The sequence below is a fragment of the Sus scrofa genome, chromosome 6 (assembly GCF_054392235.1).
Source record: "Sus scrofa isolate SSC_HxYL_T2T_F1_AM1 chromosome 6, Sscrofa_HxYL_maternal_Yorkshire_Landrace_v2.0, whole genome shotgun sequence".
NCBI classification, from domain to species: Eukaryota; Metazoa; Chordata; class Mammalia; order Artiodactyla; family Suidae; genus Sus; species Sus scrofa.
Window position 1 is genome coordinate 98,264,575 of NC_139388.1, and position 15,103 is coordinate 98,279,677.

Below are 15,103 nucleotides of genomic sequence, written 5' to 3' on the forward strand. Positions count from 1 at the left end.
GTAAAGTGGAAGACCTAGTCCCACCCTACCAACAGCTCTTCCGAGGCTGGGAAACCATGTGGACGCCAGGATGGGCGGTGATAGATTTTGCATGAACGATTGGTTCCTCGGTTTCTTGCTCCTGCTGCCAGGACACGGGCAGCGCTCTCCACAACCATCCCTTTCTCCAGTCTGCTCAAAGCCTGGAGTTCCCCTCTTTATAACCCCTCTCCGTCCACCCCAGGGGACTGGTGAGGAGCGCAGCGGCAGGACTCCCAGGCATCAGCGAGAGAGGAGGAGCAATCCTCACAGAGTTCACTCAGCTCTTAAGATGCCGCAAGGAAACGTGGAACGCGACCTCTACCTAGTGAAGGTCATTTATGTGCTAGCTGAGGGTTTAAGGCGTTGGTGGTGTAAAGGGCTGGGGCCCTCCAGGACGAGGAAGGTGGCTATTGAGCGCCACCATCTGGATTGAACTTGAGCTGAGAAAGCTCCACCCACACTGTGGCTTTTCAGAGCTCTTTTCTTGGGGGACCTAACCCCTCTACGTTAGAGGCTATAGTAGTTAGAGAAGTCTTGAGAAGAAGTGTGAGTCCTGCATAGCCTGAGTGTCTGTGGCATTTTGTATAAATGTATTCCACATTCCTTCAGCCAACAATTAGTGGGTACCATGCTCCGTGATGAGGATACCTGGGTGAATCACCTTGTCTCTGTCATGGTCCATACCTCCCTGAGTACCAAGTAGAATGAAAATTCCTGGCATTGTAGAACACCGATCATTTACAAGCTGCTTTTATGTGTCATTTCTGTGTGCGTGGTGGGGGTGGGGTGGGGTGGTTCTGTGTTCACATATACTTTCTCCTTCACAGACATACTTGCTGGACAGCAGCACTAGGAAGAGTGGCTGGAAGGAATTGGGCTCCTTTGCCTGTAGAAAAAAGGTCATCAGGAGGGGCTGAGGCTCAGAGACCACAGGAGACTGAAGCTTGCTGAGGAAGCAGAAGGAGGTGTGACTTCCTGCTGGCCCTTGAATGTAGGCAGAGGCTCTGAAATCAGATCTACCTGAAGAAGGGCTCTTACACCCCCCCACCTATTTCCCATCTTTATGCTCCTCACGCTCGATTTTCCCCTCCCCCTCCCCCCAGCGCTGGGAGATGGTATTTTTAGAAGCTGCTTAGAGACCCAGGACTCCTTTCATTTCAAAATGAGTCCTCACTCAACCACTCCTCATCCCTCTCTTCAAAACGGAGTCCCATTCTCTTTTCAGTCTCTAAGGCTCTAGCTAAGGCTTCTCACCTGAGCTTCAGGGACTTCAGCCAGAGGTTCTGACCCTATGTGCTAAAACAAAATGCAGACTCCCTATGATCCTCACAAGGATCATTCAGGAACCAAAAAGATTGGGGAAACTACCTGGAGAAAACCACATAGAATGCCCCCCCCCCCACTGGTTCCCACCCTCTTCTACCACGCGCACCTGCAGGCACCTTGGGAAATCATCAGACTGAGACCCCAGGAATAGGGGAAAGAAGAGGAAAAGAAGGAGTGAAATAAACCTTCTCTTTATTCATCTGAACAGCTCATTTATAATAAAACCAGAACGGAGAAGCCCCAGTGTATGCGGATATATGCAAATCAGCCAGATCTTAATAAGAGTTGCTCCAAGGCGACTCCACTCTCACCAGGAGGCTGTGGAATAGACACCTCAGAGAAGAAATGCAGGATGGCTTTAGATGGAAACTAAGCTGTGGTTTATTGGGAACATTAAGTGCTAGGGGCCAGTCAAGCAAGGACCCTGGAATAGCAAGCGTGGAGGTGGGGTTCTTGGAGGGGGAGGTGGTTCTGGCCATGGTGCTTAACTATGAGCCCAAGGGCCAGCAGCACTGTTTTGTTCTTGTCTGTGGTACTGAAACTGTGCAGTTCTGTGCCCTTTTTTCTTTTCTTTTCTTTTCTTTCTTTTTATTCTTTTTTTTTCCCCACTGTACAGCAAGGGGGTCAGGTTATCCTTACATGTCTTTTTATTCTTTTATATGGCTGCACCTGTGGCATATGGAAGTTCCCGGGCTAGGGGTCAAATCGGAGCTGCAGCTGCAGGCCTATGCCACAGCCACAGCAATGCCAGATCCAAGCTGCCTCATCTGTAACCTACATCACAGCTCACGGCAATGCCAGATCCTTAACCCACTGACAGAGGCCAAGGATCAAACCTGCATCCTCATGGATACTAGTCATGTTCATTTCCACTGAGTCACGATGGGAACTCCTGGACCCTTCATTTTCAACTGGACCTGAGACTTCTCTGCTACTGTGCTCTGATTCTCAGGCCAGGTCTCCCTCCAGCCTATAACCAGGATCCAAATGTTTGAGTCTCCAGGAGACAAGCAGCATTACTCCCTGGAATAAGAATGGAAGGACCTGGAACCCATACAGAAACTTCAATTTTCTAGTCCTCTCAAACCCTATATGAGGTAGTGTTTCAGAAATGCTTCTCTCTACTTCTACCTCACCATCCCCAGGGTGATAAGGGAACACTTATTGGGGCTGAGAAGTTTCATTCAACATCCAAATATTGAGAAGTGGTCTTCCAAGGAGTCGATCCAACTATACTGCAACCTCCATCTCCAACTTATTGAAAGTTACACATCTAGGGGCTGAAATTTTGATTTCTTCCTTTTTCACAGATGCAGAAAGTACATTTGTCTCCTGGCTGGACAGAGAAGGTCATATCATTGATGAAGAAGACTAAGATTGCTCCAGAGAAATCAGTGCCAAGCCTTGCTCTCAGGAAAGAGAATGGGAAGGGTGCAAAGAGCAGTGTAGAGCCCTACAGCTCAAAGAAACACTCCAAATTTTCCCTTTCTTCTTCTGTTCCATCTCCCACTCTTCAGCCTAAGAAAGAAATAAACATACCTAGGGTCAATTTTTTCTAGGGCAATAGACTTGTAGGCAAAAATAATGCTTAAATTTATTTTCTAAGATAAAGAAAATATAAAATATTTAATTTATTGATTTTGAATATTAAGCAGAAAAATCTTTAAATTATCAAACACAACTACTTAGACTTTATGAGCCTCTACTTCCCCCTACATAAAATAGGGATAAAAACCCTTATTAGAATTATTGAGGTCAGAATACAATTTATATGTATGGCCTGGCACAGTACCTAGGTCATATTTCTGGCATATTACATTATTTAACTCCATGTTTACTTAAGGTGAAAAATAAAAAGGAAAGGATTAAAGAAGGTTATGTGGTGAGGTAGGAAGAGAGATAGAACTAGAGACAGTCATAGAGGAAAAGACAGAAGGAAGGATAAAGGAATCAGGTACAGCTGGTTGAGATGAATATGGCTAGAAAGCACAGGAGCCCGAAGGAAATATGCTTGAAGAGACAAGGGTGTCATCAGGGCAGGATGGCTGGCCAACTGCCAAGTGGCCTCAGAGGTGACATTTACGTTGGTGAATTCATCATGGTCCAAGCTCATAAACTTGACTTTAATAGCACTAAGAGAGAGCCTATGTATTGGGGGTTGGGAAGTAGATCATACTAACTCAGCTCCTAGCCTGCGCTCTGAGCCAAAGAACCAATGTATTAATATATAATGAGAAATGGAACTGCCAAGGGGGCCAGGATGCTCACATTGGATGTCCAGCAAATTTTCCCCTGTAGGAAAATGTGCACAGGAAGCCAATTTATGATGTGAAGGCTGCTTTGAGAGTGTGAGGGAAGAGAGTCAGATGGTTTAAATATTTGATGGCATTAGGCTCTGATAGCCTTGTGCCTCCAAATCTCCAGTAAGGATAAACCTGCTACTGGCACCTGAGTAACTACACTAGGGGCCAGGGCTGGGAAAAGATCCATCAACATATGTTTCTCTATTTGTTTTTTTGGGGGTTTTTTTTTGTTTTGTTTTTTTAATCCTAGTTCCATTTCTGAACAGCCCATTTTAAGGTTGAAGCAGTCCTTTTAAATTTAGGAGTTCCTGTTGTGGCTCAGAAGTAACGAAACCAACTAGTATCCATGAGAACACAGGTTCAAACTCGGGCCTCTTCAGTGGGTTAAGGATCTGGCATTGCTATGAGCTGTGGTGTAGGTCATAGACATGGCTCAGATCCCATGTTGCTGTGGCTGTGACTGTGGCATAGGCTTGCAGCTGTAGCTCCAATTGAACCCATAGCCTGGGAACTTCCATAAGCCACAGGTGCAGCCACAAAAAGCAAAAATAAATAAATAAATAAATAACCAAAGTAATATAAACTCATATAAATATCATAAGTAAAAAGTGAAAATATTGGAGTCCCCATTGTGGCTCAGCAGTAATGAACCCAACTAGTATCCCAGAGGACTCAGGTTTGATCCCTGGCCTTACTCAGTGGGTTAAGGATCTAGTGTTGCTGTGAGCTGTGCTGTAGGCCAGCAGCTGTAGCTCTGATTAGACCCCTAGCCTGGGAATCTCTATATGGCACAGGTGCCACCCTAAAAAGCAAAAAAAAAAAAAAAAAAAAAAAAAAAAAAAAAAAAAGTGAAAATATTGGGGTTCTCATTGTGTCTCAGGAGTAATTAACCCAACTAGTATCCATGAGGACTCAGGTTCAACCCCTGGCCTTGCTCAGTGGGTTAGGGATCTGGCATTGCTGTGAACTGTGGTGTAGGCTGGCAGCTGCAGATCTGATTTGACTCCTAGCCTGGGAACAACCATATGCCTTGGGTTCATCCCTAAAAAGACCAAAAAAAAAAAATTTTTAAAAAGCAACAACAACGACAACACCAAAACCGAAGAAGAAAAGTATTAAGACCAATTAGAAAAAACAAAAAAAGATGATTACCTGCAAAAGAACAACTTTAAGACTAACAACTGACTTGCCAATATAAATGATAAAATCTAGAAGATGATGGAATGGCACATTTGAAGTACAGAAAAGATGGATTTCCCCACTGTGGCTCAGAGGAAACGAATCTGACTAGTATCCATGAGGATACAGGTTTGATCCCTGGCCTCACTCAGTGGGTTAAGGATTTGGCATTGCTGTGAGCTGTGGTGTAGGTCACAGAGGAGGCTTGGATCTGGCATTGCTGTGGCTGTGGCATAGGCCAGCAGCTACAGCTTCAATTCAAAACCTAGCCTAGGAACCTCCATATGCAATGGGTGTGGTGCTAAAAAGACAAAAAAGTAAATAAATAAATTTTTTAAAAAGTGCTGAAAGAAAATAATAGTTAATCTAAAATTTTATACCCAGTGGAAATATCATTCAAAAATGAAAGAACAATATATGTGTTCAGAGACTCAAAACCTGAAAAAATTATTTGTCCACAGACTCACACTAAAAGAAATACTAAAGGGAATTTTTCAAGCAGAATCAAAATAAACCCAAAAGGAAGTATGAATACGCAGGAAGAAATAAAGGACAATGGAAAGGGTAATTACATGGGTAAAAATAAGTGAACAATGACTGTATAAAGTAATAATGTCTTGTGGAGCTTTAAACATATGGAGAATTAAAACACACCACAAAAATGGCACAGTGTGGGAGCAGATAAATGGAATTATAGTATTTTAAGATTCTTGCATTGTTCAAGAAGTGGTAAAAGAAATATTAAACTTTAACACGTCAAGGATGCATGCTGTAATTACCAAGGCAATCATGGAAAAAGAGTCTTTTAGGAGTTCCCGTCGTGGCGCAGTGGTTAACGAATCCGACTAGGAACCATGAGGTTGCGGGTTCGGTCCCTGCCCTTGCTCTGTGGGTTAACGATCCGGCGTTGCCGTGAGCTGTGGTGTAGATCGCAGACACGGCTTGGATCCTGCATTGCTGTGGCTCTGGCTTAGGCTGGGGGCTACAGCTCCGATTCGACCCCTAGCCTGGGAACCTCCATAGGCCGTGAGAGCGACCCAAAGAAATAGCAAAAAAGACAAAAAAAGAAAAATAGTCTTTTAAAGGTTTTATATATATATATTAATATATATAAATATATAGAGCTATATATAGTTTAAATATATAAACTATATAAATATGTAGTTATATCTATGTATATATATAAAACAACTGAATGTAGGGAAACATGGAATAATAAAAACAATCCAAAAAAAGTTTAAAAGAAGAGAGAAAAAAAAGAAACAGAACATGTGGGAGAAATAGAAGACAAATATGATATCTTGAAACTCAAATGTCTAAGTACCTATTTTAAATATAAGTGGACTAAATATCTCTATTTTTTTTAAATTGTCATTCCTGCTGTGGCATAGTGGGCTGATGATCTGGCTTGTCTCTGTGGAGGCAGTGGTTCCACCGCTGCAATGTAGGTCACAGCTCTGGCTAGGATTTGATCCCTGGATGGGGAACTTCCATATGCTGAGGGGGCGTCCGAAAAAGAAAAAAAAAAAAACATCAACAAAGATTGTTAGGAGTTTTTTGTGGCTTAGCAAGTTAAGGATCTGGAGTTGTCACTGCAGTAGCTAAGGCACTGCTGTGGCAGTGGGTTTGATCCCTGGCCCAGGAACTTAGGCATACTGCAGGTGCAGCCAAAAAAGAAAAAACAAAAAACAAAAAAGATTGTTAGATTGGTTTTTTAAAAAGTAACGTTTTGAGTTTCCCTCTGTGGCACAGCTTGATCAGTGGTGTCTTGAGAGGCAGGTTTGATCCCCAGCCCAGCACAGTGGGTTAAGAATCTGGCGTTGCCCCAGCTGTGGCTTATGTCAGGACTTCGGCTTGGATCTGGTCCCAGGCCCAGGAACTCCATATGCCGAGGCGCGGCCAAAAATGAAAACAAACAAACATAAAAAGCAACTCACTTCTTTAAAAAGTCTTATATATAAGGATACAGGTATGTTAAATTTGTAAAAGACATACTATACAAACAATAACGGAAAGAAAATCAGTGAAGCTACACTAACAATATATATTAGACTTTAAGGCAAAAAGTGTCACCAGATAGATCATAGTGAATAAAATGCCAATAAACTAGAAAGAACAAACAATTCTAAATTTGTATGCATCTAATAAAATAGCCTGCATTGCTGTGGCTCTGGCTTAGGCTGGGGGCTACAGCTCCGATTCGACCCCTAGCCTGGGAAAATAGCCTCAAAATATACAATACATACTCATATATACCACTCCTCCAGGTCTGCAATATAAAGTATAAAGAGCAATGAACTGAGAGTCCTGAGAATCCAGGAATTTATGAGATGTGTGTGAGAATTTGTGCAGATGAATGAACATAGAAGATATAGTGCATTCAGGGATATGAACAAAGCCTAAGGTATCTGTGTAATTAACTGCCAGCTGCTGCAACAGACAAAGCCCCAAACTTCCGGTGACTTAATTCAACACATTTATTTCTAGTTTTCATTACATGCCTAGTAAGGTGGGGACTCATTCACAGTCCTCAGGGAAGGAAGCTGACAGAGGCTTTGACACCTTGACCCTGCACCATCAGGAACATGTGATAGAGAAAGAGGGGGATGGATGAGACCACAAACTCTTAACCATTTCAGCTCAGAAGTAACACAAGTCGTATCTGCTCACAGATCATTGGCTAGATCCAGTCACATGGCCCCAGTCTTACTGCAAGTGTTACTGAATACAAGCTTGTAACACTTGCCTCACGACAAGCCAATAAATGGAGGAGTTGTTGGGGCAAAGAATAGTGACTTTATTCAGAAAACCAGCAGACCGAGAAGGTGGTCAACTAGTGTCCCAAAGAACCATCTTCCCTGAGTTGGAATTCATGCTTTTTTTTTATACTAAAAGCGGATGGGGGGAGTCCTGGTTCTAGCCAGACTTGGGAGGGGATGTGCTCATTTCATCCTTTCTGCATCCATCCACAGCTTGGACTCAGTGGCAGGCAGCCCTTCGGCTGCACTCAACATATGGAGGTTCCAGAGCCAGGGATCAAATCCAAGCTGGAGCTTCGACCTATGCTGCAGCTGCAGCAACCACTGCACTAAGCCAAGGAGTGGAACCAGTGCCTCCCCAGAGATAAGCCGGATCATTAACCCAGTCACAGCAGGAACTCCGAGATTGGCTTTTTGCTGGCTGCTGGCTGGAGGCTGCCTGGTATCCTTTCTCAAGGGAGTTTCCCCACATGGCCACTCACTTCATCAAGTCCACAGGAGGGTCTCTCACCTCAGGGGGCAACCTGTCCTACTTTTATGGACTTTTTCATGATTAATTCAGAATAATCTCCCTGTTAATTAACTCAACTGATTTGGGACCTTTATTACACCTACAGAGTGTCTTGGCTATATTCTGTTGGCTAGAAGCAAGCCCCAGGTCCCACCTACATTCAAGGTGGGGGTTTCAGAAGGACATGAACACCAGAGAACAGGAATTATGGGGACCGCTAGAGGATCTGCCTGCCACAGACAGAAACTTTTAAATCTACTGAAGTAAAGTGGAGGAGTTATTGGGTGGATGGAAACATCTCCCAGGAATGAACTGTACACAGTGCTGGGAAATGGAGTTGAGTCAGGAAGCTGTCTGATGTGGAGACAGCTGCTGTCGCCTTTTTTTTTTTTTTTTTTTTTTTTGGTCTTTTTAGGGCCGAACCCATGGCATATGGAGGTTCCCAGGATAGAAGTCAAATCAGAGCTATAGCCACTGGCTTACACCACAGCTCACAGCAATGCCTGATCCTTAACCCACTGAGTGAGGCCAGAGATGGAACTAGCATCCTCATGGATGCTAGTCAGATTAATTTCCACTGAGCCACAACGGGAACTCCTGCTCTCTCCCTTTTTTTTCCTTCCACTACTTGACTTTTTATTTTTTCGGTTGTTTCCACTTTTTTGTTTTTGTTTTTGACCTCACCCGTAGCATATGGAAGTTCCCGGGCAGTGACTAAAGCTGCCGCAGTGATAACAACAGATCCTTAAGCTGCTGTGCCACAGGAGAACTCCATTTCTCTTCCAGTTTTAATGAGATATAGTTGACGTACAACATCATCTAAGTTGAAGGTATACAGCATAAGGATTTCACTTACATACATCTCGAGGTCCTTACCACAATAAGTTTAGTGAACACCCATCATCTCACACAGATACGAAACTAAAGAAATAGAAAAATATATTTTTCCCTTGTGATGAGACCTCCTAGGATTTACTCTCAACAATTTTCTGGAGTTCCCGTTGTAGCGTGGTGGAAACGAATCCGATAAATATCCATGAGGATGCGGGTTCGATCCCTGGCCTGGATCAGTGGGTTAAGGATCCAGCGTTGCTGTGAGCTGTGGTGTAGGTCACAGACGCAGCTCAGATCCCAAATTGCTGTGGCTGTGGGGTAGGCCGGCAGCTGTAGCTCCAATTCAACCCATAGCCTGGGAACCTCCATATGCTGCAGGTTTTGCCCTAAAAAAGCAAAGAAAAAGAAAGAAAGAAAGAAAAAAAAAAAACACTTTCATATATAACATGCAGCAGTGTTATCTATATTTATCATGTTGTACATTACGTCCCTAGTACTTATGCATCTTATAACTAGAAGTTTGTACCTTTTGGCTGCCTTTACCCTGTTCTTCCTCCCCCAAACTCTGCCTCTGGCAACCACAAATCTGATCTCTTTTTCTGTAAATTTGCTTGAAGAATAATTGACCTATAACATTCTGTTAGTTCATGTTACACAACACAGTGATTTGATATTTCTATACATTTCAAAATGATCACCACAATAATTCTAGCTATGACATGTCACCATCCAAAGATATTACATAATCTTTATTACATAATCCAGAGATATTACATAATCATAATTATATATTGACTATATTTCCCACATTGTACATTTCATACCAGTGACTCATTTATTTTGTAACTGGAGGTTTGTATCTTTTTTTTTTTTTTTTTGTCTTTTTAGGACCAAACCCAAGGCATATGGAGGTTCCTAGGCAAGGGGTCGAATCGGAGCTGCAGCCGAAAGCCTACACCACAGGCACAGCAATGCCAGATCCAAGCCATGTCAGCGACCTACACCACAGCCCATGTCAGTGCTGGATCCTCAACCCACTGATGGATGCCAAGGATAGAAACTGTGTCTTCACGGATGCTAGTCAGATTCGTTTCCACTGAACCATTATGGGAACTCCATGGAAGTTTGTACCTCCTAATCTCCCTCACCTATTTCTCTCCTCTTGTTCTCTCCTTTAAAAAGTTTTATTTTTATTTTTGCTTACTGTCTTTTCCTCTTTCCTCCTACAGTCAAAAGGTCTCTGGTTACTTTATTTTATATTTTATTTTATTTTTGGTCCTTTTAGGGCTACACCTGCTGCACCTGCGGCATATGGAAGTTCCCAGGCTAGGAGTCGAATTGGAGCTGCAGCTGCCAGCCACAGCCACAGCCACAGCACTCCGGATCCTTAACCCACCGAGTGAGGCCAGGGATTGAACCAGAATCCTCATGGAGACTATTTCAGGTTCTTAACCCACTGAGCCACAACGGGAACTCCTAGCTTTTCTTCCTTTCTCATCTCATTCTCAGTTCCTCAATCTTGCTTCCTGGAATTACCTCCCAAATGACCTCCCTGCTCCCAAAATCTCTCTCAATCTGGGTTTGAGATTGATAGGTGTAAAAATAGGTGTAAAAAAAGTAAAATAGATACGTAAGACCAGAAGGGAGAGCTCTCATGCATATACCACGCTTCGGCAATACAGACCCCAATGGGAAGAGAGGCTACTGTGCTTCTCCAACCGGAAGTGTTACTATTTAACTATCTCCAGCGGGGCGGGGGGAGTGGGGGGAATACAGATTTTCTCCTCGCCTGACAACAGCTCAGCCAATGAGAGACTGCCGCAACTCAGCCAATGAAAAGCCGCTATATTTCAAACTCCCAGTTTCCTCCAAGGGACTTTTTGCTTATAGTAGCCCTTCCCAACTTTTCCTGTTTTCTCTCGTTTGTTTTAGGACTTGCATGTAGGCCTGCAAATAATATCTCAAATTGCAATTCTTTTTTTTTTTTTGTCTTTTTGCTATTTCTTTGGGCCGCTCCCGCAGCATATGGAGGTTCCCAGGCTAGGGGTCGAATCGGAGCTGTAGCCCCCAGCCTACGCCAGAGGCACAGCAACGCAGGATCCGAGCCGCGTCTGCGACCTACGCCACAGCTCACGGCAACGCCGGATCGTTAACCCACTGAGCAAGGGCAGGGACCGAACCCGCAACCTCATGCTTCCTAGTCGGATTCGTTAACCACTGCGCCACGACGGGAACTCCTCAAATTGCAATTCTTTGTTACTTCCGAGTAAACCTGTTTTGCTAGTAAAACAACTGGCTGTTTTACTCTTTTATTTGTTTTTTGGTTGTTTTTGGCTTTTCTAGGGCCCCTCCCGCGGCATATGGAGGTTCCCAGGCGAGAGGTCCAATGGGAGCTGTAGCCGCCTGCCTACACCACAGCCACAGCAACGCGGGATCCGAGCTGCGTCTGCAACCTACACCACAGCTCACAGCAATGCCGGATCCTTCACCCACTGAGCGAGGCCAAGGATAGAACCGAAACCTCATGGTTCCTAGTCGGATTCGTTAACCACTGCGCCACGACGGGAGCTCCTGTTTTACTCTTTTAGCTTAACATGGGCAACCAGTCGTCTGCTCCATGAGCTCATCTTGCTTAGAATAAAACAGTAATTCACTACATTATTTCAGTGTTTCACACTGAAATCAGGCTTCGAGGAACACAATTCAGGGACTCCATACCGTTTTCTTCTTCTTTTCTAATGGTCATTTTCTTTCTTTTTTAATTTTTTTATTTTTTAGAGCTGCACCTGGGGTCGAATGGGAGCTGTAGCTGCAGCTGCCCACCCACACCACGAAGATCTGAGCCGTGTCTGCCACAGCTGACAACACCGCCGGATCCTTTACCCACTGAATGAGGCCAGAGAGCGAATCCTAATCCTCAAGGATACTAGTTGGGTTCATTACCTCTGAGCCTCAGCGGGAACTCCAGGTATCATTACCTTTTGAGAGAAAGATTGAATCTATCCTCCGCACCAGAGAGAAAAATCCCAAAGAAGGATTATAAATGAGGACCCTTGGGTCAGTGTCCATGATTGATACAGTAGGAACACGATGCTATTGTTGGTTCATTTTGGGTCAGAGTTCTAGCCCTAGATCAAACCATTTCGGAAGGGTGGTAGTGTCAAGGACTCTAGGCATGGCCACTGGGGACCACCTTTGTGTTGCAGGGAAGGCCCAGAAAGAGTGGAATGATTTGAGAGCTGGGGCACCTTCCTACTAGTTACCTAACACCACACTACCTACTCCCAGTTCTCTTACTTCCTCTTTAATGATTCTTTCTTAGTTTATTTCATGTGTTCTTCCTCTGCCCAACCCATAAATGCTGGTGTTTCTGAGAGTTCCATTCTTAATTTTTTTTTCTTTTATTCTTAATCATCCCCAGGGTCACCTAATTCCATGGTAGACAGGATGGCCTCCTCCCCAACATTTAATTCACTCCAAAAATTTCTTTATTTATTTTTATTTTTATTTATTTATTTATTCATCTTGGCAGGCTAGTATAAACTTTTTTTTAACTGTTATTTCCCCAATACAATTTTTTTCCTACTGTACAACATGATGACCCAGTTACACATACATGTACACATTCTATTTTCTCGAATTATCATGCTCCATCATAAGTGACTAGACATAGTTCCCAGTGCTACACAGCAGGATCTCATTGCTAATCCATTCCAAAGGCAATAGTTTGTATCTATTAACCCTAAGCTCCCCAACCACCCCACTCCCTCCCCCTCCCCCTCCCCCCTGGCAACCACAAGTCTATTCTCCAAGTCCATGATTTTCTTTTCTGTGGAAAGGTTCATTTGTCCTATAGATTGGATTCCAGATATAAGTGAAGTCATATGGTATTTGTCTTTCTCTTTCTGACTAACTTTACTCAGTATGCGAGTCTCTAGTTCCATCCATGACTTTTTTAAGGAAAGTTTTGTCCGGATATATGTCCAAGAGTGGGATTGCTGGGTCATATGGTAGTTCTGTGTATAGATTTCTAAGGTACCTCTATACTTTTCTCCATAGTGGTTGTACCAGCTTTTATTCCCATCAACAGTGCAGGAGGGTTCCCTTTTCTCCACCCCACCCCCCCAGCATTTGTTATTTGTGGACTATTACTGATGGCCATTCTGACTGGTGTGAGGTGGTATCTCCTGGTAGTTTTGATTTGCATTTCTCTAATAATCAGGGAGGTTGAGCATTTTTTCATGTGCTTGTTGGCCATCTGTATATCTTCCTTGGAGAACAGTCTATTCAGGTCTTTTGCCCATTTTTCCATTGGGTTGTTGGCTTTTTTTGCTGTTGAGTTGTATAAGTTGCTTGTATATTCTAGAGATTAAGCCCTTGTCAGTTGCATCATTTGAAACTATTTTCTCCCACTCTGTAAGTTGTCTTTTTGTTTTCTTTTTGGTTTCCTTTGCTGTGCAAAAGCTTGTCAGTTTGATTAGGTCCCCTTGGTTTCAAAAATGTATTTTAATCCAGCCATGGAAACTCCATTCCCCTTTGACAAAAACCTGTTTGGGTTGAGCAAGCCTAAATCATATTAGATCAATGTGATTCAAGGAGATGCTTGCTTATGAGAGTTCCCTGGTGGTTTTGTGGTTAGGTGCTTCCACCATGGCCTGGGTTCAATCCCTGGTGGTCTGGGAACTGAGATCCCATATCAAGCTGCTGCATGTTGCAAAAAAAGAAAAAAAAATAAAAGGGGGGATGGGGGAGATGCTTGCTTAGGACCTCTGAGAAGAGAAATCAGAGTTGTTTTGTTTTGTTTTCTGGCTGCACCCGCAGCATATGAAAATTTCTGGGCCAGTGATAGAACCCAAGCCACAGTAGTGACAGCACCAGATCCTTAACTGCTAGGTCATCCGGGAACTCTGAGCAATCAGCTTTACTGTTGGATGGGAAAAGGAAGCATACAGCCTCAATTGCCTGCGGCAGTCATTGTGTGTTTTGAGTGGAGCCAGTTTTTAAGTCAATGGTGGGGTCAGCAAAGCACTGAGAGGAAAGCATCGGGTTCCAAATGACATTGTTGAACCAGGGCATCTACCCACTCTGCCCTCCCATTGGACTTCCTGCATTGTGTGATGGTATGTTTTCACATTTTGTAATCCAGTTTGAATTGGGTGTTTGCTCTTGAAGCTGACTGCATTCTACTTAATTCATACTACTGTGAAATAAAATTTATATTTTGTGGTCAGATCAAAAAAAATTTTTTTTAATTTAAACATAAAATTTTCTCTGTCCTTTGGCCTTCTCTCTCCTCTACTGTGCATTTGAATCTGCATTATTCATCAACCAAACTTTCCCCATCAGCAGAAATATCTGCTCGCCTATAACGAACAACATTCTCTTAGCATCAGTAGTACCACTCCTTGGAGTTCCCTCGTGGCTCAGCAGGTTATAAATCCTCGTATCCATGAGGATGAGGGTTTGATCCCTGGCCTCATTCAGTGGGTTAAGGATCCAGGTTGCCCCAAGTTGCAGTGTAGGTCACAGATGTGGCTTGGATGTCATATTGGGTGGCAGCTGCAGCTCCGATTCAACCCCTAGCCCAGGAACTTCCATATGTCACAGGGGTAGCCCTAAAAAAAAGGTAAGACACCTCCTTAAAGATAACATTTCTTCTTTTTTTAAAACTTCTTTTCCATTATCATTTATTACCTGATATTGAATATAATTCCATGTGCTATATAGTAGGACCTTGTTGTTTATCAGGGTTGTTTTGTTTGTTTGTTTTTGTTTTTAGGGCTGCACTCATGACGTATGGAAGTTCCCAGGCTAGTGGTCGAATCAGAGCTGCAGCTGCCTGCCGGCCTACACCACAGCCATAGCAACGCCAGATCTGAGCCACCTTTGCGACTGACACCACAGCTCTCAGCACCCTCCGAATCCTTTACCCACTGAGCAAGGCCAGGGATCGAACCTGCATCCTCATGGTTACTAGTTGGGTTCCTTACCACTGAGCCACGATGGGAACTCCCTCTATTTTGTAGTTATTTATTTATTTTTCTTTTTAGGGCCGCACTGGCAGCACATGGAAGTTCCCGGACTAGGGGTCAAATTGGAGCTGAAGCTGCTGACCTACACCACAGCCACAGCAACGTGGGATCTGGGCCCCATCTGCTATGCATATATAT